This window comes from Pezoporus wallicus, unplaced genomic scaffold, assembly GCF_028554395.1.
Source record: "Pezoporus wallicus isolate ANWC-B61680 ecotype Strahan unplaced genomic scaffold, APGP_CSIRO_Pwel_v1 contig_736, whole genome shotgun sequence".
NCBI classification, from domain to species: domain Eukaryota; kingdom Metazoa; phylum Chordata; class Aves; order Psittaciformes; family Psittacidae; genus Pezoporus; species Pezoporus wallicus.
Genome location: NW_026639744.1, coordinates 3,637,757 through 3,664,947, shown reverse-complemented (window position 1 = coordinate 3,664,947; position 27,191 = coordinate 3,637,757). Strand labels below are relative to the sequence as shown.

The window sequence follows — 27,191 nt, the reverse complement described above, 5'->3', positions numbered from 1 at the left end:
TATTACAGTGTAAGAGCCAACTGAACCAACTGAATCACAGCCTCTCCCCTTCAACATGGAAATATCAGAGAAATTAAGGCTCAGAGGCCCACCATGTCATTCAAACCCCTTACCGTCAATACAAGATACACCTCTTAAGAAGAAAAACACACTGGCTGGGATATCAATAACAGTTTAATCTCTGCCACATCTAAGCACCTTAAAATTAAAGATCTCCATAGAACAGTCTGGATAATAACTCAGTCACACCTGAATGTAGCCAAAATAGATATTAGTTAAAGATAATTAGTTCAAATGAGACTTCAAATACAAAGAGCATAGCATGAGAAAAAAAGCACCTCCAGCTGCCTATAAACAGTGCTAGCTGTCGGAGCAGACACCCTGCAACCCAACTGTGTATGATTTAATTTGCATCAGACTAAAACACACTTTATAGTTTGTAAGCAATGAACATTTTCATCATGAAATATTTCATCCATCTTTAAAAAAAAATTAAAACGCTTGTCTGGCACATTTGAAAATTAGATGATACTAAAAATACATTGTCATAGCTACAGTAAGAGTTACCCTATTGGTCCCTGCAAAAGAATATTCGCCACTCTAATAATTCAAAAAAAATTACTCATGTAATGTAGATTACCATTTCTGCACACTTGCACATGCCAGGCCTTCAGCAACTTCTATGTTATTTTATTAGGCAATTTTCTTTCAACAGAATTCACAGGTCAACTCTAGGTAAATATATTTTTTCTTTTATATTTATTTTTATAGGAAATGAAACTCAAAGCATAAAAAAAAATAACTCATAGTTCCTATTTATTCCATAACAAATGCTTTTCTAAACCATAGCATTCCTTAATCATCATCATCAGTATTTTAAAACAATATGTATATCCCAGGTATGTGAACACACAAATCTCTCTCATAATATTAAAACAGGTATTTCAAATGGTCAAAACCAAACTCCTATCATTGCAAGTAAGTGGCTTAAACAAGATACAGCTGTTTCATTACCTCTTATTTTCAAATAGTATTTGTTCTTTATTTTCTGAAGTTTCTAATAGAAACAATCTTCAAAGAAAATCAGCTACAATATTTGTAAAGGAACATGACTATTTCCAAATGACCCCATTTTAAGAAGGAGGCATTTTCATGAATATTTACTAACGGCTGAGTTGAACGGCTCCTAATGCAGGCAGTCATTCAGAGTAGAAAGCAGTAGTTATCTTTACTCTCCACAGGTGGGAACTTGGCACTAAGCCATCACTATTTTTCTGAAAGATTAATGACCAAATGTGATGGAGACTGGATGAAGAGTTTGAGAAAAAGAAGGAAAAAACAGAAGAAATCATGAAGGGCACAATCCTCTGCAATACATCCTATCCCAAATCAGTTTAGGTCCTTCATAGTAATTAATAAGGCAACAGTAGGAAAAAGCCAATTGCATTCTAATTTGCAGAGGTCATGTAAAAAGCAACTTAATAAGTTTTATAAAAATATATTGAAGTAAAAAAACTGTATGTCTGGGTTGCAAATGCCTCTCAAAAGAAAAGCCTATAAACATGCATTAATTCACACACCTCCTAAGCCTGCAATGGGAGTCACTGCGGTCCTCCAGCCAGATCAGAGCCAGCCCTCACCCCCACCCCACCCCCCCACAAGAAGCCAGCATGACAGCTTGGGAGCATAAAAACGCCTGGAAAAAAATTTGGCCACATTTTCTGTCTCAGCAGTCAGGGGCTGTGCACAGAAGCTGTTTCAGCTATGCTGGAAAAGGCTTGTATTAAAGGTTTGCTTTACTTCAGTGGCCAGAAAACGCAGAATTTCAAAACCTGCTGCTAACATCTGCTGGCTACTCATCAAACATGACATCAGAAGATAAAAATTATGGCTTGCAGCAGATGCAAAAAACCAACCTGAGATGTTACGCAGCCCTAGATAAGAAGCTAAGTTAATGTTACAGTAGTATGCAATGTACATAGTAAAATACCAAACCCTGTATTATAGCCTGTTGTTATCCTGACAGTAATTAACATTTTACAAAGAGCAGAACGAACAGTCATCTTAGGCTCTTCACCCACGGATAAAAACAAAACACATTCTCTATGCTAGATTTGTACGTTCCAGCACATACAATACATATTAGAACAAAAAGTTAATCTTCATCGCAGAAAGTCTTATTTCAGCATCAGTAATGATGCTTGCCGAGTTTAAGGAAGGGAAGAATTTATGTGCAGATGGAAAGACTACAGCTGTACACGCCCAGGGACACTTAAAGAAATGCAAAGCCCTCTTGATACATACTGTGCTGGTATAGCATCAGTTTGCAGTGGAGTTTGCAGGAATCTGAGGTTCAAATGGAGCAGCAGGTATTCTGCTCCAGGTAATCTACTGCTGGCACAAGTTAATAAAACATAGGTGGATCCAGTGGAATAGAAGAAATTAAGAGGTCAATTTAGACAACACCGATAGCAGCTGGAAGCAGATCTGAATTTTACAGCGTTCACAAGTATACCACCACAGCTATGTACCAAAACCATTTTGAACTACCAGCAAAGAAAAAAAAAAGTAACGTACTATGCAAACAGGCTGGAAGATAACTCAAGAAAGGGAAAGAAAAAGTACATTTTGTATTAATAGTCAATAGAAGAAAAGTACAATACCTTTTCTTTACCTGTTCTTCTCTCCAAAATTTAAATAAGACTTTTCAATATGAGCTTTTATGCCAATAATAATCAGGGGAAGGAGTATTTTTTCTAGAGCCTCCCCTTTCAAGAGTTCGCCAACTGCTACCAGTGACCTAAAGCTCTGTATTTAGGAAGGAAACATCTACAGGAATTTGACTAAGCAGAGAGACTGAGCTCACTGTCAGGGATGAAGTTTAAAGCAGCAAAAGTACAGCTCCCTGGGAGGTGCAAACTCTTTATTTACTCAATGATAAACCTCACTCAAAGCTACCATAACCAGTGGCATCTTTTTTGTGCTGTTTCCTCATTGCTGTAAAAACAGAAGTTAAATACACTATTTACATCTATCCTTTACATCTATCCACCAACGTATCAAGCATATTTGTGGAAACTCACATCCAAGCATTCCTTTTCTGGGGGAGTATCCATATCCCTTCACAAGGAATTAAAGCTCATTTCAGTAGATAAGAAACATTGGGAAAAAAAAAATCTGTGGCCTCTGACCCAGAATATGGCATGCAAATCAAAGTCCAGACAATCCCTACAACAAAAGTGTGTTTAGAATACACACTGTGAAGTGTTTAAAAGTGTTTACTTCTACAAAATGGGGCAGGGGGGCGGAATTCTTTAAAAAGAGAAAACATGGCCAAGTATTGTGCCTGCTCCAGATTTCCAGAAACTAGGATACAAATACATTCAGCAGGATACAAATACAATGCAAAATTTGTTAAACAGTTTTTTGGGTTTTTTTTTTAAATATATGTATTTTAGATGTACCTCCATATCATAATGGGGTACCCGTTCCAAGCAACATAAAAAGCAAAAGCTGTAAGTTCCTACCAGGTTTGGGGAAGCTCTTTGCACAAAGCCCACATTCACAGAGTTTTTAACTATCTTTTTAAGCCCTTGTGTACTTAAAAGAGTATGTAAGATTAGAACACATACTCACACGCTGTTCCTGAATAGGATCTCAGCATTTCAGTTCCCAGTCTAGTTAATACCAAACCACTAGGGTTACCAATTATGACCCTCTGTTTCTTTAACCAACAAAACTAGAGAAAAATCTGACAGAAGGATGTATGCTTAATTACTAAGGACAGGAGCATCAAGAACAGGCAATTTGAATAATCTGAATAGTGATTTAAAAGTTCTCTATAGAGATGTTCCCTTCCATACAGAAAAGGACCCACCTTTTAAAAAGCAGTAAATATAGAAGCCTTACTAAAAAATTGTTATCGATTACTATAAAATTATTCAATCCACCAAGTGGCCCATGGATCCTACGTGTTTTTATCTACATATTTTATATTCCTGTATCTCTTTATGAATACTGTGGCCTGGCCAAGCATACAGAGGTTCAAAAATAACAGCTGAAAAGTCATAAGTGATTATCAAATTACTGTCAGCAAGAGACGGCAGTCAAAATCTCTTCCTTGCACTCATCCCTTCTCAATAGATTGTGTCACACACTGCAGTTATCTCTTAGGCTCCTACATAAGAAATAGAGGCACAGAGTAGAACTTTCCAAGATGATTATTTGACCCCTCTACCACCAAGTCCATAGCCCTCAGGCAAGCTGGCTTTGCAAACAAAGTGTTTATACTGTTAGAAAAATTTTTTGCGCCAAGTCAATCGCAGAAAGCTGGAGGGTCCTCCCCAAATGCTCTAGGAAGCTTTGCGCTGAAGGCAATAACAAATATCTGCTGCATAGGGAAGTATGCACTTTTTGCACAACAGCACAACTGCAATGCAATAGAAACTGTCTCTTTCTAGAGTGTGTAATACTGGACAGTGTCTTTAAAGCCTGCAAGTAAACGAATTTTCTTTCGCAACTCATTACTAGGATCCAAACAGTACAGAAAAGCCTAGATCTTTCGGTAAAATTCTGGTCTTGCTTGGACTGTAATGCCATTAATAGTTAATAACTTTATATTTGCTGTTTGTTTTGGCTATGGATAAAGAAGCTTTGAATGTTTCTTAAATGGGAATCTTAAATATAACTCCAGAGAGCTATTCTTGTCTTATTAACTGGGAATAAGAGTAGGACTGAAGTCCTGGACTAAGTAACATGAAGGCCCTTAAATATACTTGTGGATTTTCTTTACATTGCTTGCCTTTCCCACAACATGCAACCCACAGCATATCTTCAAGCTGCAAGAGGAAATTTCTGAGTAGTACCTTAAGCATCTGCAGAAGAGACTGTTATTGCATAGTTGGATAGAAAAGTATGTTCTTCAGAAGAGCATTTTTTTGAACTGACATTTTGATTACAGTGACAAGCAACAGGGAAAGTAACTGTGCCCTGATGTAAACCTGCAAAAAAGAAAAACACACAACCCCCCATTTTTGTTTTTCTTGTACTTAAATACAACTTCGAGTTGCAAAAACAAGTTGCTCTGCAGAGAACGTGTTGATCTGACAGCTTCACTTAGGATTTCTAAATATATCGGTAAAACATGCAGTTCACTTACACTGCTGTTCATTATATCACATTTTGGCATTCAACATTTAAAAAAGCAAAATAATTTCAGAAAAAATAATTTTAAGATCTCTTTTCACCTACGCTGAAAATTGTTGTTAGTATAAAAATACCACAGGCAAGAGTTGGTTAATTCTTGCATTTTAATGTGTCTCACCCCACAGAACTTAATTTACCACCCTTTTCTAGGCTAGTATTTTGCATCCTACAAAAACCCAGGTTTAGATACTGAAAACGTTGGCAAGCTCAGTTAAAAAAAAAGTCAGTTCTTGCTAACACAATTTGCCTACTTCTGAAATTTCCACCACCTCCAACGAACTCCCACATGAGGTTCATTTTGAGAAAACACTACCAATACCTTCAAACAAGATCAAGCAGCTACTTGATTACCTGAAGCAAACACCAGACCTTTGAGCGGCTAATTACAGGTGAAAACATGCAGCAAGGTCATGGTGAAGGAGAATGGGGTGTCTGTCAGAGACTCCTACCCGCAAAAAAATAGATCTTTTGAGGGCTGTTATCCCAGTGCATCTCACAGTTTTGGTGCTCACATCCAGCGCGACTGAGCTGGAGACTTTTTGCACAAACAAAAACAGCAGAGAAAACATATGTACCCATATGTCACAACACCAAGGGATCCAGAAACAATTCAGACTCCTCCAGGAGGAGTTCAGTTAGCAAGATTCAGTCACCTTTAAAGGCAACAGCTATCCATGTTTTACAGTTATCTATGGACACCTCCACCCTTGCAGCTCCAAGCAATGAACTTGGACTGGAGGCAAGTATGAGGAGTCTAGCTAAATAGCAACTAAAACAGTTCCCCCAAGTCTATTAGCATATTTTGAGGTCTGCATGACTTCACATTGATAAATGAACGTGTGGAGAGAGAACTGCATTCAGATGCCCTGAAGAAGAAAGTTACTGATAGCCACTACGGAGATGGCCTTCACCCTGGTGGAATAAGCAGGAAATCTGCCAAGTGGATGATAACCTAATTTAAATAGATGCAGAAATCCAATTAGAGATCCTCTGAGCAGAGGCAGCTCATTCTCGTCTCTTAGATTAGAGGCTACTAACACGTCACAAGCTTTTCCAAATGCACTGTTGTCCAGGAGAAGTGAACGTGCTCTGCAAAACCACTTTGTTCCTCTTTGGCATAAGAACATCGAAAGTGAACACTGTCACAACAGCGTAAATATATAGCTGCTTCCAGTGGGAGTATAGGACTGGTTTTCACAGAAAATGTCAGGTATGGGGGGAGGGGGGAAGAGTGACAGAGATTTGAGGTCATTTACTCTGATACTCACCTAACACTTCTGATGGATGTTATTGTCACTAGGAATGTTGCTTCAGCTCTTTTGCTTTTTAGCTGCCTGGAGAAGTCCCTGGCTTAAATGCCATGGGTGTATGACAGCAGAATGCAGACAAGAACTTGGAGCCTGTCTTTCAATAAATATTCGCAGGGATTTCAGGGAGAGATATTTCTTCCTGCTTTACAAGTCAGGAAAAAAGCACTGGCACTAGTAGCCATGCTTTGAGACATACTCCCTTGCCAAGAGTCAAGAAGCAGCCTGCAGGGATTTAAAGGCAGGCACCACCAGCATTCTTGGTCACTTCAGGATACAGCAATCCTGAGTGGAGTTGTGGGGGCACCATCATGCAGGCTCTGTCTAGTCTGCTAAGAAACCAGATTACAGCCGGGCAAGCACCTTTTGGCAGACAATATGAACTCTAAACAACCATACAACTTGATAATGTTTAAATGGAGCAGTAAGCTCATAAAGGTGTCTGTGCAAAAGCGGGGAGGCTGGGGCTTGTAGCAGGGCAGTACCACTGGCAGTTTCTCTCCCTTTAAAGTCAGACTGGGGAGAGATCATCACATCCAAATTATCTTCCAATTCCTATTTGCACTGCATGAGCATTGACTGTCACCATCCTGCTGAGCTTTGAAGAATATCCTGAGAGCAACTGCCTCATATAAGATGCTTTTTTGTTCAGAAATGCTCTTGCTAATCTTGTTTTAGGAAGTCTACTAAGAATCCTAGGCTTGTGATGCTGCCCTTGGCTGTAACCAAAAAAAGATACAGACACTCTGAAGCAGAAGATGCACGCTTTGGCACTGTCCTCACTGAGGGGTACTCCAAGTGGGACTGCAATCCAACAGCCACAGCAAGGATGCCCAGCTCAAAAGCAGGCACGAGAGCAGCACAAGGTAACCACCTCCAGAGAAGCAGACTTCTCACAAACAAGCCAATATGACCCCAAGCTTGGAAAGCTGCAGTCTCAGGGCAAACTTCATAAAATTCTTAGGCTATCTAGTAAAGAATAATCTACAGGAGGCAAGAGGAGATGCACTGGGGATTCAGAGAAATTTCTCCAATTCTCATGAGCTATGAGACCAACTCCAGGGATACCTGAAACCTATTCCATCCCATACAGCCACGTATAAATACAAGTCAGAAAGAACTTAAAAGAACTGTTTTGAATAATAATAGTTACAAATATGACATCAGGAGAAAGGCACCAAATTCATACAGACGGCAAAGAAAAGATAAAGAGCTCTTGAAGACTTTGCGAAATGACCCTTCTTTGATCAAAATAGCTGTCCACCAGAGGAGCTGAATGCTCTCAGGAATCTCAGCCTGAAAGGATATTGAAGGGGAAAAATATTTTTCCACAGTCAGCATACTAGTAAACTCACATTTCATGACATCACTTGTCTTCAGGGAATGCTAATGAAAATGGACATACAAAGGTAAAAGAAGGATGCAGCAACACAAACACATCTTACCCAGGGAAAGCTGAGCAACAGCATGCTCACTGGGGAAATGATCCTGCTGAGCAATTTTTGGAGATCAGAAAGGCAACCTGCCCCTGTGACCAGTTGTAACCTACTGGTGTTACAGCCTAGCAAACCATAATCCCAGCATGGGAGATGTTGAGGTATTCCCAAGTGAAAGCTCTCCTCTTTACAAACAGGACCACTTCAATGAGAAACAAGAGCACTGCTTATTTCTTGAGGATAGAAAACAACATGCATTAAGCAGATTGCTATTCTAACTCCTTCGGCAAGCCAAAAAAGCCATTCCTTTAATAAGACAGGAATACTCAAGATGCAGTCCATTAAGATGTGAGTGATGGGAAGCATACACATTTACCATCATAGGACAGGCCCTGCAGACAACAAACAAGTCTCCATCCTCAGAGACATGATGCGCAAAATGTACCTGTAGCTTGTTGCATCAAGGGATGGGGGGAATTCTTTTTCAACCATGGCAAATGAAAAGACTATGGGAGAACATGGGATAGGATTATTCAAGTATAATGGAAACAGAGACAGACACATACCGATTTGCCAGTATGTAAATCCATGAACACAGACAGCAATAAGCATTTGAAAGTGCAAAGAATCATACATTGAAGATCAAGATTGATCAAATTTCACTGAGAGAAAGAAATACAAGACAGTTTCAAAAGCCTTAGGAAGGTTTGTATTTTTAATCCTCAAGCCTCTGGGATGGCCAGTTTACAGAATCTCACCTGGAAAAACACCCCACCATTACAAATGTTGCCCTGGATCTAGGATTTGTCATGTCAGGTGAAATACAAATGAAGACACCACTTAGCCATTAGTATCCCTGATACATCAGTATCAGGGATATAATATATGTAATATATATATATATACACATATAATATATACATATATGTATTACACTTCAACATCACTGCCAGAGTGCTAACAAGAACTCATTTATGTTTCTCCCAACACATCTGTGTGGCACAACAGATCAAACTTTGCTATGTACCGATTTAAGAGCATCTACTACAACATATGCTATAGCTATACGTAGTTATCGGTGCCTCTGCTCTCCCCACAATTTGGAATTTAAAAGTGCTGCCAGTCTGCTGGCAGGATCCTTACCAAAAAGCCTTTTTTTTTTCTTGTTTAGGAAGACTCTAAACAGGGGCATTGGAGAAAAGAAATGGGTATCAGGGCTGAGAACTATGGCAGAAAAGCCAGAAAGAAGGCACAAAATTAAGTTACCTTCATCTGCATCATATGAGCAGAAAAGCAGTTTTGCTCACATGCCTAATGTACTTTTATGATTATTTTCTTTCTCTTGCATTACTAACCTGCATTTACTCTCCAAATTCCCACCACCCTCACATCTCATTAACCTTCCCACATCATCTTCAAACTCAGAAACACTTGCTCCCATTAAAACAACTCTGAATAATCTTCCTTTTTTGCCTGAGCACCTTCCTTGAAATTCCTAATGCATAGTAATATTGTTTCCTTTTCTCTTTCCTTCCACCACCTGCCCAAATAGTTTCTCCCCTCCTGCTCTCCTGCAAGTCCCTGCTCCTTAACTATTTCACTGCTTCCACCAGGCAGTTGAGCAAGCAAACAGCAGCCAAAGCAAACCAGAAAGCAAAATCTTCAACATGAGAGGCACAGAAAGCTGAGCCCCAGGCCAGGAGGCAAAAGTCTGAAGGAAGACATGACCAACTTGGAAATGGGCAATAAGGAGCTAGAAGGACCCTGAGGGTTTAATGTGGAAGAACAGAAAAGGAATTAGCAGAGGTATTTGTATCAGATTTGGTGGAAAAGGGGGAGCAGGAGAGGGGGGTGAAAACAACCACATATGAAAAGCAGCCGAGTAAATCAGTGTATCCCTTTGAGACAGAAACAGCGGTCCTTCTGATACAGCACACATGGCTCTCTGGGGAAACAATTCATTTCCTCTGTCGTAAATATTTTACAGGACTAGGAATGCAGTTTCGTTCACTTTCTGAAAAGCACTGCTACAACTCTCCCACATTTTGAGTTTCTTCAACATTCCACAGGCTGCATTTAGGAAATATTTACATGAAGCAAGACACAGAAAGAGTCAACGATATTGAGAAGCTGTGCATGCCAGGGAGCAGAGTTATTTTGGTATAGGAGACAGGAACTACTGGAGTGAGCTGAAACAATTTCAGATCCAATTTAACCCCCACAGAACTAGAGTGTTACCTGAACGACATTTAAATCCACTTAAAAGATGCTCAGGCAGTTCTTTGCTTCAGAATCAAAGGCAGATACAAGCTCTTTGCCTATATTCTAATATACTGCATGTTCACAAGCAGAACATGATTAAAAAGATCAGCTCAAGCATGTGTTAAACCTATAAGCAACGAAAGTAAGGGACAATGAAACTCCAGAAAAAAAACCTCCCTTTAGTGAATTTATGGAACAAAAACATACAAACTTTTGAAGTCAGTGAGCAATTGGCAAAACTGTCAGTATTTTTTTGGTTTTATTTAAATACAGCCTATGACCTTGTCTCAGCTAGCAAACAGCAACAGCAGTCAGAGCTAAAAGAGAATTCCATGACAATAGCAAGAAACAGCAGCCGATCTCTATGCACTTCGTCTAGGGACATGCACTTTCATGTCTACCTTTACAGCAAGTTTGAAACTGAAACATCCTCTATTTCCAACAGACTTCAGTTTATTTACCCTTACACACACACTGTGTAGGTCACCAACTGAGTCATATAAGATTCACCTATCTTAAATGAAATACCTTTACTCACCCAACAGAATATTTTTAGCTAGCTATCATGCACAGACAGATCTTTGGAAATGCGCTTAAACTTAACTGTGTCCTTATGAAACTGAGTCACTCTAGAAATGAAAACGTCCCAAGTTTCTCCATTATGAAACACTAAGAACTAGCATCCATTAGTTTTTCTTGTTCATGCCAGTTTTCCCCCTATTGTCACCTATTTCCTCATATTTAACCCTAGTGTCCCTTAGCTGTCTAAAATATTAGGTGCAGCGTTCCTAAACAGATGCTAAAAGCAACATCAATATTTTTGTTTCCCTACAGCATATGATTTCAGCAGCTGGTGGCATTAGCTTCACAAGGTGCTCAACAAATCACAGGGGCTATAGGGATGCTGGGGATGGACTCTTCATTAGGGACTGTAGTGACAGGACAAGGGGTAATGGGGTCAAACTTAAACAGGGGAAGTTTAGATTGGATATAAGGAAGAAGTTCTTTACTGTAAGGGTGGTGAGGCACTGGAATGGGTTGCCCAGGGAGGTTGTGAATGCTCCATCCCTGGGCATGGTTTAGTGTGAGGTGTCCCTGCCCATAGCAGGGGGGTTAGAACTATGATCTGAAGGTCCTTTCCAACCCTAACTATTCTATGATTCTTGCTCAAATCCAAAGGAAGATATTTAGGAATACAACAGTCAGTTTTCATCTGCAGGTTTTATGTATATGTGTCTGCACTTGTTCAGCAGTGGTCCGAGAGAGCTGGTATATATGGTGCTCATCTGTCCAAATCCTACTTGGACAATCTGTCTTTCTGTTCAAGGAATAAAATCTAGCAATTCCTAGGTATGATAGTTAATAAATACGTATGCTACTTTCAGGCAGGTTGGTTTTTTTTTTTTTGCAATAGAGATGCAATGGTGTTCTATTTATAAAGGTCAAGGAAATTGTATGCAGTGTGTGGAGCCCTAACATCTCTGTATTATTAAAACAAAGTGTTTTATTTAGACAGCTCATTTCAGGGGGAGAAAAAAAAAGAAAAGTATTCTCAGAATAATGTCTTTCCTATTCCAATCTGAGTTAAGGTATGTATGCAATTTTGTGTACACTGAGGAGAACAGGAATCCCAGTGTTTGTTCTTCACTTGAATTATAACAACTATTATTTTTTTAAAACACTATAACCTTTTACCAGTAGCAGGATAAGGCACAGCTATAAATCCTGCTAGGCTGTCAAGCAAGGAGAAGGCCTTGCATTATCTTATGGGCAAGGAAATAAACTGCCAAGAACAGCAAAGGAGACTGGGAGTGAGAAAGGAGTTCAACCGTTTAACATGCTTAACCTTGGTCCTCAGAACAAAATCGTCAGCCACGCCTCTGCCATCTTCCCATATTGGAATGACGCCCCTGTGATCAACACTTTCACAAGAATTATTGAGGAGGTCAGACAAGCATTCAACAACATACAAAACTGACAATGCTCAAGTATTTCGTAGTTTTGTTAGAACCAGCTAGACATTTTTTAATCATTATCCAGTGCACAATTTCAAAATAAGCAGGCTTCATGATCATTCTGATGATTATGCCACAGTCAAATGCAGAGAGGCCCGTGCGTAAGACCAATTAACTTACTCAGCTAACAGTAAGTCAGGAGATGCTACCTCTGCAAAAATCCCATCCAGGAGTCTGAAGAAGGCAGCAAATGAACATGCAAACATAGAAATCCCATCTAAACCAATTCAGATTACAGCATTTACAGTTAAAATGTGTGACTTGCGTTGAAACCACAATACATAAGAAATTCCTCAACTGAACCTGGTTAGGAAATTGAATTCCTGATGACATTTCATCTTTGAAATTCTCCTACCAAAGCCTCTAAGGTACAGCGAATGCCTGAGAGCTGAGGGCTGTCCTGTGCCATCAAGCCAACATCAAAGAGCATGAGTGCAATCAAAAATGCACCTGAGGAAGATAACTCCCTGAGTTTCAGCTTTACAGTTGTCATATTTCTCCCCCAAGCAGTTCAGAGAAGTCTGTAGAGACAAGAGAGGTCAAGGAGAACAAAGAAGTGCCAGGCAGAATTACTACTTGCAGGTGGCTCTAATTTCATTTTTTTTTGGACAGATATGCCCAGCACACACAGCTGAAGTTAGTAGCAGACATCCCAAATGATCAGCTATACCTGCCAAGAAACAAGCTGGGGCCCACACAGCCTTTACACTAGGCAAAAAAGAAGAAAAAAGTACAGAAAGTTCCTAGCCTGAATTTTAACCATTCAAAATTGTCAGCTCTTCACACTCTTGACATCTCTATAACAGACATAAACCCAATTTTAAAGATGCTTGTGTGAGTTACTCTCAGGTTAATTGGAAAAGAAAACCTTAAATAAATCTGTTATTAACCTATATCTGTATGAAGTTTTGTTATGTAGGTGGAAATTGGGAAAACTTCTCTGCCTGTGAAAAATCAATTGTTCCTTAAGCAACAGCACTGGAATTTTAAGTGTCCTTTTTTTGTTAAAGACTATGCCTTGTAGCTTGCTATTTAATTAGGAATGAAACCTAACTGCTAATCACCAAATGCTCATGCTTACAAAGGAATTACAGTTAACATATTCTCTGGGATTCAAAAATTAAGACTATAAATGCTGGTTAATCAGCACTGAAAGCCAGAGAGATCACAGACTGGAATGATGGGGGCAGACCAAAGCTCATGCTGACCACAATTCTCAGGTTTTATGTACACCAGGTGCTCCAAGCTGCCCAACATTTTGTAAATTATGTGGCAAAAAACAAATGAACAACACATCTTTAAAAGGAAAAATAAAGGAACAAGTTTCATACTGCACTCTGGCGATTCTTGAAGTTCTAAGAAGCACTTAATGTGGGCAGATGAAATCCTCCTTGTCAAAAGCAGAAAATGATTGTTGCAGATCTGCAGACTCCCTCTCCTAATCTTTTCTGGCAAGACGATTATGCTGTTTGCTTCCTTAAAAAAAAAAAAAGAAATACACAAACAAAGGGCTAACCATACAATCAGTACCAACAGTGGTAGCAGGAAGAGAACCTACTGCAAGATAAAAATGTGATTTTCCATATAAAGGAAAATGCTTATTTTTTAGCTCATACTTTTTATAGCGATCAGTAAGACTTTGGTCACAGAGAAGAGTTTGGGGGTTTTGGCTTCTGAAAGCATTACTGTTTTGTACCTAAAACAGCCTATGGATGTAGTGCTAACAAAGGGCCAAGGAGAGAGAACAAAACTGAACAGAGGGAGTGTGTGCCTAAGAGCTTGCTTTTTCTGATTTTTTCAGATGTGACAGATGTCCTTTCCCTGCCACTTAGAATCACTCTTTTTGCAAAGAACAGAATCCACAAACAGACAAGACATTTACAGACAGTATAAAAAGCGGTTTGGAGGATGTGAGGGGGAGGGTCAAAAGCAGAAATCTTTGTTTGGCACCTAAATATAGACCAGTTAACTCAGCAAACATTTTTTCTCTACTACATGCTATTTTGTCTATATTTAGAGGCTGTAAGGAACCAGCTGTAGCATCACCATTTTATTACATTCTCTGATTGAGAATTTGCTTTTGTTGCCCAGAACTAATCTCTTCTGTTAAATGACCATAACCATGACTTACCTGAGGCTTGCATATAAAAAAAAATTAAGATTTCCACTGAAGCACCAGTAGTAAGGATAAGCTCTTAACCTTAGCCTTCCACAAAAAAAAATCTCTGCTTAGCCATGCATGGCTGTGAACCAAGACTTTACCAATCAAAGAGAACACATCAGCAGGCTGTTAATCAGCCACACTTTGATTAGTTATTTTATTCAACATGACACAGCTGCTGGTAAAAGACAGGTTTCAATGAATTGCATTCAGAAGGAGGCTGCTTTTAAGGAAAGCCTTTTCAGATAGTAAACATAAAGTTTCAGCACTTTCAGATTCTTGTTTTAAAATCATTATAAACTTTCAGAGTATTTTTGCCCCCCCCCCCCCTTTTTTTATAAATAAGATTGCATACTTGGACATCTATAGCATGTGAAAGAAAACTTTGTGATGAAAATTACTGTACATTAGGATTAGGGCTAGAATGATTATTTATTTTTTTTATAATCACTTAAATCAAACCTTGCCTGCTGAAGTTTTATCATACAGGGAGATCTCTGTCAGTATGGTATCTGTTTTACCTTTTTAGACAAGCACACAACTGGACAACTGATTTGACTTCTCAGAATCCCTTCCTGCACAACAAATACATTTTAAAGAGAATAGGCCATGGGCCACAAAGGGATAGCATCTCACTCAAAAAAAAAAAACACAAAAAAAAAAAAAAAAGACCAACCATATTCTGCTTTTTTTTCTCCAATGCTTTCATAGTAATTTGCTGAGGTACCTGACTTTTCTTCTCAGTATATGTACTGCAAGAAAGTGCACTTGAGTCTACAAAGCAATCTAGAGAAAATGGTATCAAGGCACTGAATGGCTGCATTTCAGCAATCTCAGGATTACCAACACAAATAGATAAAGAGAAATTTCTAGGTCTTCTGAAAATGTGCAGAGCACAAGAAAGGTTTAAAACAAGCACATCATGTTCTGCTTCATGTTCACAGAAGGAAGAAAACAGCAGTGTGAGAGAGATGTAGCACTGCTTGTCTTCAAGAGATGGATCTGAAGCATCAATGGGTGATGATCAGGCTCCATGCCCAGGACCTAGCATCATTCAGTTCTGCCTTCTCTGTCTCTTGGTAACCTGTAGGATTTGATCAGGCTGCAAATATTTGCAATTTAGGGTGTGATGGCCTCTCTCACATTTTGTACTGTAAAGTCAAATGGAATGCCGAGGCAACTCTGAAGAAGATGCAGAACAAGCAACCTGACATCAAGTTAGCTTTTTTGTGTATTGTACTCTTCAATTGAACTTAATGAAAATTCCATTAAGAAGCTTGGAAGAAGAATCTCCCCATAATGTATAATTTCTTCAGTATGAACAAAGTAAAAAAATATTTCAAGGGCTGACCAACAGAATCAGTATAGGTAATGGAGCTGAAGGCTTCCAACTATGCAAGCACAATATGTAAATTTTTTAAGCTTCAGGTACCATTCAAGAACTAGCATCTAAGACTCATAAGGCTCCTCCAGCTTATATTAAAACTTAAAATACCTGCAAAGATCATACTTTCTTGGTACATTATACAAGGATCCACATTTTACACAGTTGTCTTGACCATCCTTAAGACATCTGATTTAATTCAGTACATTAAACCAGGTTATCCTAACTTACACTGCCAGATCCTATGCCATGCAAACAGGGCACAGGTTCATGAAGCCTTACATTTTGTTTGCTACATGATCATAAATTTTGCATTGATTTAACACCTCTGCCCCCATGCTCTGGAAGATTGTTTGGCTCTATTTAAACAGTAGCATTCTTCAGTACTAGCCTTGCAGCCAAAATTTTTGTGGCCACTAAATCCAGTGAGCTTAATCAAATAACATAGTTCCAAACTATAACAGTTGCCCATCACAGACTGTACCAAGAATCTTTGTGGTGGAAAAACTTGCAAAAAACAAATGGGAACAGGTTCATTTTGATTAAACCTGCAATTGAAAGTCCTCTATAGCTCATAGTTAGAATTTCCAGTTGAAACAAGAAGAGAGAAAAGAGCCACTATGCTCCAGGGGTGAAATGTGAGTGACACAAACTCATGTCCCTGGTTCTGCCTAATTTCACTCTGCTCCTCCATGTGTTTGCTCTCACTATGCTGATGGAGCAGCCTCACTCTCTGTGGAAGCTTTTCCATGTCTACCTGCAGATGCTAGGATAATGCCTTAACCTGGGTTTATATATGCTAAGTAAGGCTAGTGGTTTCCTCTTTCAGGCTTTCAAATAAAAAATAAAATAAAAAACTGTTGTGTCCATGCAAGAGTAATAGCGTTAGATCAAAAAGCTGAGATTTCCTCGACGATGTCCCTTTTGGACTTGGTTCGCCTATCTAAATATCAGCAACAGTTATCCTTCTGCAAAGTCCAAAGGGGAAAAAAAATGTTGTGGATTTAAAAGTGAAGTGAGAATTTGTTCCCAGTCATGGACAACACATGCACTTGAAGTACCTGCTATGATGGTCAATGAGAAAATAACACCACTTGCAAAGCAGAAGGTAGAACAGCTGCTTTCTGCACAACAGGAGCAGAGGTCAGGTCTGCCACCAAACAGAGCCAAACATCATTTTCCCCAGTGCCTAAGCCCTAACAAACAGCAGCTGCACACATAACATACCTGTGTTTGCAATTACTAGCTAATGTACTCTAGTATTCATGCTTGCTATGCCTGCAGAAAACACTCCTTGACGGTGTGTGCTCTCCTGCAGGCACATTAATAAATCTTGCAAATGAATGGAGGGAAATAAGGCAGTTAGCATTCCCTTGGGACTCCTCTAATGAAAGACTGCTGGGCCACAATACAATACCCACCAGCAACAGATAACTGTGCCACTGCCAAAAGAAGACCATGTGAGCTTTTCCTGCCAAAGCAAGCTGTGGCTCTGAGATACCTTGTCAGAGTCAGTTAAGAAGCAGCAAAATAAGATAGTTGCACCCACCTGTGTCCCTTCTCCAAGCAGAAGAGCTGTGAAACTTCAATTACCTTCCCACAGCAACAAATCTAACTTCAAACAGCAAGTCAGAGGCTGCACCTCTTTTTCAGCAACCTGAACCAAAGTAATGCCAAGTAAAACCAGGGTATCTGCCTTAATTAAGCTCTCCCAACATACTCATTATCACAGTATCTGAATACATATGTGTTTTGGTATACTGCTAATAGAGAAAAGCCATTGCCTCTCCATGCTTCACTTCTCTTGCGTGCCTCTTGGAGCTAGGCTTCTACTGGGAAAACAGAAAGCAATCAAGTGTCTGATGAGTGGGAGATGTGTTCTCTTGTTTGTGCAATTGCTGTGTTAACAGGATTTAAATATGCAAATAAGGAAAAAAGTATATTTATATATATACATATACACACTACAAGTTTTTTTAAATATCTAGCAAGTTTAGATAAATAGCACCATTTGAGCACTCAGACACAAGTTATGCATGAAGGTATATACACACGTATTTCTAATAAATCTAGATCACTTTTCTGTCCATACACTCAGCACTGCTGAGACGTTTCTGTTACTTGGTCCATCAGCAGGACTGCAATAAGGACAAGTAATGATAAATACTAAAATACAACCTCATTGAGCTGGAGCAGCACTTCATCAAGCAGCACAAAAAGACATCGAGTCACTGCAGGATAACAGCCATCACATGGTATGAATCATGAAGTTTTGTCAATACAACTCAAAAGCATTACCACTAAAGAGTTTATCACTACAACAAACTCCCCTTGCTCCTAGCCTGGCTAGCACCAAGGGGTTCCTGCTATAGTAATTACCATAACATACAACTCAAATCCCAGGTTACAACAATTTAAAGGTATTTCCATTACAATCTCCATTCCTCATCCCTTTGAACCAAGCCACAGGGTTTAGCGTTGCAGTGAACTCCTCCCCTTGCTCTTGCTCTGGCTTTGACTTATCCACAGACTGCAGTCCCTTAGGGGTGTACCTCTTCCAAGAAGAGCCTTATCTATGAAGCACAGTCTCTCCAGGGGTATACCTGCTGCAGCAGACTTATCCATAGCCACAGATGATTCGAGGTGCACCTGTTTCAGCTTGGCCTTCTCCATGGGCCACAATGCCTTCGGAGATACCTGCTCCAGCATGCCCATACCTGCAGCCACAGTCCCTTTGAAAGTTAACATGTTCCAACACGGCCTTATCCATGACTGTAGTCCTTCCAAGGGTGGACCTGCTCTGTCTTGGGCTTATCCATGGTCACACACTGTGAGATGCTCCAGCATGACCTCATGCACAGCCACTGATGTTTTAAGGTGTACCTGCTGCAGCATGGACTTATTCTTGGACCACAATCTCTTCAAAGATACACCTGCTGCAGCATAGACATAACCATGGCCACAGATGCTTCAAGACGTAACTGCTCTAGCATGGACTTATCCATGGCCATAGATGTTTCAGGGTGTCCTGCTCCCACAGGGACTTATCCACAGTATAGTCCCTCCAACTCGAGTTCATATTGGGATTCCAGCCTGTGCAGTACAGCAGCACAAAACCAGCAGTGGTGCCCTGGTCATCTGCCAGCCCAGTCGTATGGCCATTGCTGTTCCCAGGCAGAGCACAGTAAGGTGATAAGCAGTAGAGCAGTACAGCAAGCAACAAAAGCAAAAATCAGCTGCTAATGAGCATTAGACTCTAATATACAATGAGGCAAGTGAGCCCCATGGCAAACACAAAAACTTGACAGTTAATACCTAAACAGCAATAACAGTTGTAAATTTGATCTAGCACATGCCAATCAAATATGTTGTTATTTTGAACTCTTCAAGCCCCACATTGGTTGCCAAAACATATTGTCATGGTTTAACCCTAGCTAGCAACTAAGCCCCACACAGCCGCTCACTCACTTCAACACCCTCCCCCCTCTCAGTGGGATGGGGAGAGAATTAGAAAAGTGAGAAAATTCGTGGGTTGAGATAAAGACAGTTTAATATGGAAAGCAAACGTTGCACAAACAAAGCAAAACAAGGCATTCATTCACTCTTTCCCATAAGCAGGTATACATTCAGCAATGTCCAGGAAAGAAGGGCTCCATCATGTGTAATGGTTACTTGGGAGGATAAACACCATCACTCCAAACATGTCCACCTTCTTCCTCCATCTTCCCCCAGCTCTGTATGTTGAACATTGTCGTGGTTGAAACCCTGTCGTCAAGTTAGCCATGCAGTCCACGTCCACTCCCCCCCCTGCCCTTTCTCCCCCCGCCCCGCCCCTGGAGGGACAGGGAGGAGAATGGAAAGAATGGAACTCCCACAGGTTGAGATAAGAACAGCCCAGTAACTAAGGTATAACATAAACCCACTACTGCTACCACCAATAATAATAATGATAAGGGAAATAACAAGGGGAGAGAATATGATACCACCCGTCGAAAACCAGCCCGGCCAAGCAGTGAACTAGCCCTTCCGGGTAACTCTCAGTTACATCCTGGGCATGACGTGCTGTGGTATGGAATACCTCTTCCGCTAGTTTGGGTCAGATGTCCTGTCTCTGCTTCCTCCCGGCTTCCCCTCCTCCCTGTCAGAGCAAGAGACTCAGAAAGTCCTTGGTCAGACTAAACATTTGAGCAGTAACTAAAAACATCAGTGTTATCAGCGCTGTTCCCCAGGCCAAAAGTCAAAAACACAGCACTGCACCAGCTGCTGAGAAGGAGAAAAAAACGACTGCTACTGCTGAACCCAGGACAAGCATGACATCATAATGCATGGAATATCATTTGCTCAGTTAGGGTCAGCTGTCCTGGCTGTGTCCCCTCCGAAGTCCTTGTGCACCCCCAGCCAAATTGCTGTTAGGGCAGCATGAGAAGCAGAAATTACTGTTTGCCCATAACAGCAGGCCCACAGGAAGTCACATCTGATCAGTTCTGAATCAACTGATTTTGTACAAACTGGCACACTAGAAAAACTGGGTTGTCACGAAAATCAAGCCTCCTGCAGTATCTTGTGCTACAGCCACTGGAGGCTTTCTGCCTCCTGATGCATAGAGGAAACAAGGCAGGTTTTTAGGGAGATGTAAAGTCTACACTATCAGATCTGACAGCTTTGCAGAAGGAAGAGCTTTGGGGTTGAGAGAGAAAAGAAGATCAAGCATCCATAGGATGAGAAAAAAAATCTTGGGCTGAAGAAGATGGAGCAGGAACAAGACACCCAGGGAAGTAACTGAGGGCTCAGAAGAGAAGGAAGAAGACAGGCCTTTCCTGGGAAGAGCAGTCTGCCCTGCCATGGTGAGCAGAAGGACAGTGGCATGAAGGCAGAGGCCTCTAGGAACATAATGCCAGAGCACATGCCACAGACAGGACAGAGAAGACATGCAGGGACCCCAGTGGGAACCTGGAAGCAGAGGTGAAGGGAACAGATGCAAAGGAATCCAGTCCACAGAAACTGCAAATCACAATAATCTCGGATTGTACAATCTCGCCCTGCAGATTCATATCCAGCTTCAGGTAACTGCAGAAAACTGGAAAGGAAGTATAATTTCCTTTCCCCTCCACAGCCCCCTCACACCTCTTTCTGCATCCTCCAACGCAGGGAAGCCAGCTGCCTAGCCAAAGACAGAAGTGAGCTGCTACAGTTGCAGCCGTGGTCTTGGTGACAGCTATGTTGAACAGCCCCGTTGAAGACCACATGTAATTTATCAGGTATCAAAGTCATTTATCTGTTTTGTCTATTAAATATATGTATCAAACAACAAAACACAGCAGCTGCTGAAAGATGTGTCTCTCCTCTATGTGACCAAGTTTAGCCACTGTTAAACCTCGCATGTAACCTCTTGTAAGACTTTCAGTAATTTAAGCAATAGTGAAACTTCAAGGCAAAGACATGGATGCTGACTCCATTGCATATGTATTTCCAACTCAGAAAGGCAGATGCCTGATCTCCCATTTTACCTAAAGGAACTTCTAAGGTTTTTAAGAGTCAGGATTTTCAAAGCATCTCTATAGCTACTAAGATAGCTATTGTTTCCAACAAGCATAAATGTATAGCTGAATGGCATTATTTGCATCACATTTGGTTTATTTACCCCTTTGTTAAGTGCTTGGCTATTGCCTTGGCCCTGCTGTTGCCTGAGTCATACAGAAATTGATTTCTTCTATTCATCAGAAATGTAACCCACCAAGAAAGTTATTTTTCTCATTTAGCCTGTAGACTACAAGAGCACTAATGAATTCCCCTCAGCCAGTGGATCTTTGCACACAACTGACATCAAATAGTCAGTTTAAATAGTAACAAGCACTGACAGATCCCAGGGACCCACTTACACTGGGGGCAGGGAGCAGTAGCTTTAGATTTTCATCACATCCATGTCACCAGTTATTTACTCCTTCACTCCTGAATCTGAATGATACTCTGTGGCTGCTAAGCCACAGAAGCCAGCAGCATTTTGACATTCCTAGTTGATACTGGGAAAAAATCCATATCCTCCACCAATATGAAAGTGTGATTGTTTTCTATCCTAATAAAAGTCCATCTCATAGTGTATTTGTATTAATGCAACACTCCCACACGTGAATAAATACATACATGCACATACGTAGTTATCACTGTTTGTATTTCTCTTGAACCTAGGATATCACATTTAACACAAAATATACGTATATCTACAAGACTCCAGTTTCACTTTTGGTCAACCCAGCCAGCTACATTATGATTTCTACTATTTGTCCAAATCACCCATGATCACAGAATATTAAATAAGTGAACAAAATAAGCTGACCTGGCTGGGTAGTTTTCTTATCCACTTCAAGCCCACATTACAGAGCCAGTTCACAGCTTTCCTGACAGAGTTTGTGTGTTTAACAGGATACACCTCCAATAAATATGCTCACAAACCAAATTTACGAAAAAAAAAAAAAAAGGAATTTTGGAGAAAGAAACACAGCTTTGGGGAGCAAAAGCATTGCAGTATGATGATGGTTTTTTTTTCAGTGATATCCTAGTTCACAATTGTTCCTAACAAGCTCCTAAACAAGCATGAAGTACAGTCCAAATATGCCAGTCCTACTTTTTAAAGTCTCGGAGCCCATTTTCTACTCTGAAACCAGGCATCTGTGTTCAAGTTTGGCTATACATGCTCAGGCACTAGTTTCCAAGGAAACCAGTGACTGCATGAGCATTGCAAAATGCAAGTCCTGGCTGTTTCACAAATACACTGTGGCTACCTCCGTGACACAAACACTCCAGGTAGGTGCTTTACCATTGTTTCCAAAAGACCTTAATGAAATTTCAGATGTTTAGGGTGTCAGTATATACAGTATGTATCCAAGCAACGTGCAAACTTGCAACCAAACCACTCTCTGTAGATGCTGAGAGAAAAAGAAAGGAATTATTTGCGTTGATTTAGAGTTTAATGTAGCAAATACTTTTAGTTTTCCCTGTTCTATCAGCAGTTCAAAACTAAAACACAAACCATGAATGTCAGGGACTTCTCTGCCTGCATGTACCCCCTCGAAATGGCAAAACAGCACATGGAAAACGTTTATACAAGTATTTATCCTTTAGCCTACTATAAATGCAAATATTTTGTCATCATGAGAAAGAGAATACATACCAGCAGCACAGGCATTTATGAAAGTAAGTGGCATTTATGCCACCATCTCCAGTTCAAAAAGTACAGCCTTCCAGTACCACTTCCCTCAAGGTGAGGTTCATACTCAAGGACTTCTGAAATCTTAGCATCCCACAATATCTATGCCAAGCAGGATAACCAAATAAAGAGGTACATATCAAGACAATGTGGGGTTTTTAACTCTCTGAAGGGGTAATTTTTTCCCCTTGACTCATGTTTTGCACCTGGTGTTCAGTAAGACAATGTTTAGTAAAGTCATGGAATTCACTTGCCTTCCCAGTGAGTCTGCATGCTGCAAGCAGCTGGCTAGCCTGAATTTTGTGCTACTACGTACATTTTTGCTCAGTATGAGCACTCTGATCTGGTGCGATGGGGGGTTATTCATTTCAGACAAGTAAGACACGTATTTGGGAACACAGGATGCTACAGCTCAGAACTATTTTCACAGAAAGTCTGGAGTGAAGGCATCTGTGTCCATGGTCTGGGACCTCATTTTCTGCTGATGTACTTTATCTACCTATAGCATTCACTCAATAATACAGATAAGAGGGCAAGAGGTTAACTATGTAGAAAATTAATTTATGGAGATGTATTACAACTAAAAAAAAAGTTTCTATGTTAATGACAGCCTTCCTTCATTTATGTGGTGCTAGCTCATTTAAAACTACTGTACTTGATGAATAGTTTTGTTTTGCATATAACCACCACAAAGATTTTAGTATTGTTTCTGAACAGAACTAGTTTGCTTTAAAACATTGTGTATTTATGCTATTCTGCTAAAACAAATATCAAAAAGCAGCAAAAATTCAGAAGTATGCGTTGCTTATTGCTACTGAGCAGAACTAAATGGAAACTGCAACAAAGTTTAATCTTGCCATCACTCATCAAAGCAAGAATCAGACAGAAAATGCTAAAATAAATATGTGGCTTTAACAGCTTTGTCCACTGAATTGTTTACTTTCCTTTGAATAAAACGCCTCTGGTCCTTTGAGTTACGTTCAGCATAAACATTACCTGATTAAACAAGCATACTTCACAGATGACCCAAAACACTGCATGCCAGTAAAGTCTTCTGCATAATAACTAAATACTATACAGTTATTCCTTACCACTGCTAGTAACCAAAACCTCTGAAGGCTGCATTATACAAAAAAAACTAAGCTATCAACAGTCTCACGCTTGCCACTTCACAAGGCATTAAGCAGCACTGACTCCGAGGTGTGAGTCACACGTGTGCCTCTTGCATAGAAGAAAGCCCCATCCAACACCACCTCCACTGCCAAGCCAGACCTGTCAAAACAGTGTTAAATAACATTTGACTGACTTGCATTCACCACTATGCTTGACATGCTGCCCGTTAAAACTTCTGTCAGGAAATGTATCATTCTTCACAATAAAACCTCATCCCCGTACAGTGCAAGGAGGCTCTGCACTCAGCACCTGCTGTGCAAACAGAAGCAGAGCAAGGTGGGTATTGGGAATTCGAGAGGAGACTGCTCACAAGGCAACTCTGCCAAGCTGCCTTGCCCAGCCTTCGAGATAAATTCAGGCCTGGGCTGACAGCTAAGCAACAAGTCCCATATACCTAGATTCAACAGCACTTGCTACATGAGCAGGCTGTCCTTCACAGCACTCAAGAGCTTGTCCGTGCAAATCAGGCATCTGAAGCGAAACAGGAAAACTGCAATAGGGTGTTAGGGCACCACACTGATAGAAAGGCAAGAGAAAAGTCAATCTGTCCCCTTGACAGCCTCAAAGATGAGTGGAAAGCTGATCTTAAGGTCCTTTCCAACCCTAACGATTCTATGATTCTATGATTCAGCAAGGGCCTAAGGGAGATTATTCCACAAGGCAATGCTCTTGGCCACATCTCATATTGGTAGGCACGTCCCATCACCACTCAACACATACCAGTAAAGTCCTAACCCAAAAGTCCTAACCCCCTAGATCCTGCATACTGGAAAAAAAAAAAAAACAGATATTAATAGATGTCATTTAATCAAGCACTAGCAGATTTTTGCAGGCACAAAAATTCTTTTTCAGAACAATGTTAAACTACATTCAGATGGATCAAAGCTTTATCTCATAGCACATAAAAGCAACCACAGCAGTTAATTACTCTCAAACAAATGATAAATACATTTTAATTGGTCACTGGACAAGTCATACCAAATTACATCTTGATACTGAAAAAAAGAAAAATTAAGGTTGCACAACTACATCCATTGCTGCTGACTGCTTTTCATGTTATGTTTTCTGCAGCACAACACCAAAATCAGAAAGTAACACGATTAAAGAGGCCACCATCCCTCATCTGATTTCACAGCTCCTGTCCCACACTGCAGGAAGCAATCACTGCAGGCGTGTCTCAGTTCCTGATCACAGGTCCCTCAATCACCTCAACCAACCTTTTCTTGTGGTTAAATTATGTTGCAAGCATCCTCCAAAGTATTTCAGAAAGAGGAAAGCATGGGGTTTAAGAAAGAGGTTGAGTTTTTGGTTGGTTGGGGTTTTTTAGAACTATAGTTTGAGCGTTTTAATTAATGAATGGCTCCTGGGTACTACAGCATTTATACCACTTACAGATACCAGCAGATAATTTTATGCAGACACTCTAAATATGAAATGCTTTTCAAATATTTCTGGGGATTTTCTTACTATTACAATTACTTAAAAATATGCCCTTAATCCACAGAAGACATGCACATTCGCCTTCAAAGAACCAATTTGGCCATTGAAAGGATTTTGTTAAATCTCTTGTATGTATGTTGTACTTTTCCTAAGGCTACGCAACCAAGTGTTTGTTGGGCTTTTTTAATTCTTTTTAAACAGAACTCCTAAATACAACTCACAGGCAGCTCCTCCCCCCCCAAAACCAAATCTCTGGAATATTGGCAGATTCCCCAGCTTTACATTCAATTCATCCTAAGTCTGTTAACTCACAAAAACAAGTCATTCTTCATCTTATTCAACATTTTCTATAAATGACACAGCATTTTGCCCTTATCTCAGTTAATGACAAGGCATACACAACCTCTGACAAGAGAAGATCAGGCCCTATACATTTCCTGAGGCTCACAAGCTCTCACTTTGTTTTACATTCTGCTTCTACATTTTTTTTCTTTTCCCTTCTGGAAAACAGAATATGCTGATTACATAGTCTTCAGAATAAGCATACAGCTGTTGCCAATCACCAAATGAAACAGCCTTTTAAAATTAAAGTCCTGGGTATTTTCCCATGGCAAGTACAAAACAACGAAAGCAAAGCGACAAGAGTTACAGCTTCCTAGTTAAAAAGGCTATTCTTTAGTTTGCAGATCTGGAAAATCTTAACTGGAACAACAGTTGGTATGAATCTGGTCTCACAGTATTCTTTTCATGCTGACAGGCTGTTAGCAGCCAGGATATACCCTGTGAGAGGTCAAAGGTGTGGAAAAACAGAGCAGCAATTTTAAAAGATGAAGAGGAGATAAGGATTTGTCACTGCATTTTTCTACCATGGAAAACCACCCAGCTTTCTTCAGTTTGTGCTCACTTATTCCAGTTACTTCTTGCAAGTTATTTCCTTTGAGGGGATAAAGAAAAAGCCACTTCTTTTGGGGCAACTGGCTTCTAGTTACTTGAATAGGAAGAGTGATAAAGCCAGCATTCTCTCACTGGTCTTGTGACTTGGACGAAAATGACAGGATATGTCCCTCCACTGATTTTAGCTATAAATTCCTCATGTGAACCCACACAGTCCATTTCACATTAAAAAAACAAAAAAAAAAAACAGGAGAGAGGCAAAATAAGCCCAACCCTGCAACAGTAGCTAAAATTCTTTAACACCCTGAAACAGGTATTTTTAAGACTATATGCTTCTTAAAAGGTGTGGGCTGTTTGCAAGGTAAGATCTTGCAGGACATTTAATGGTATTTTTCTATATGAGGCAATTAAATTTACTTTCATGTTTGAAAGCCATTCAGAGTTTAACCATTTTATAACCCAGAATCTGCTAGCTGGTATCACTGCAGTTTCCATAGACACTTCCCCACAGAGTCAGACCCACAGGTATCACAAGTGTACAATGACCATCATGATCACTGCTCCTCATTTCTAACGAACTTTCTACTACTACTGATCCCACCAATATCCAACCACTTTAGGTGGTCCACCAGATCAGGGGGACGGACCTAGCACCACCTAACTGAAAAAAAAACCTACAGGATACCAAACAACTGAAGATTTCCTGTGCA

At 40.2% G+C, this 27,191-nt stretch overlaps 1 protein-coding gene across 3 annotated transcripts in view; it reads right to left on the bottom strand.

Moving 5' to 3' along the window:
• PRKG1 (protein kinase cGMP-dependent 1) overlaps positions 1–27,191 on the bottom strand; it is a 476,628-nt gene that overhangs the window by 410,318 nt on the left and 39,119 nt on the right. The window contains exon 1 of one of the 3 annotated variants that reach the window (XM_057415675.1): positions 17,320–17,418. The exons of the other annotated variants lie outside the window; for them this stretch is intronic. The gene's annotated coding sequence lies outside the window, so the exon portion shown is untranslated. Of the gene's footprint in view, positions 1–17,319; positions 17,419–27,191 lie in introns of those variants that run through there. 3 annotated transcript variants of the gene reach the window in all.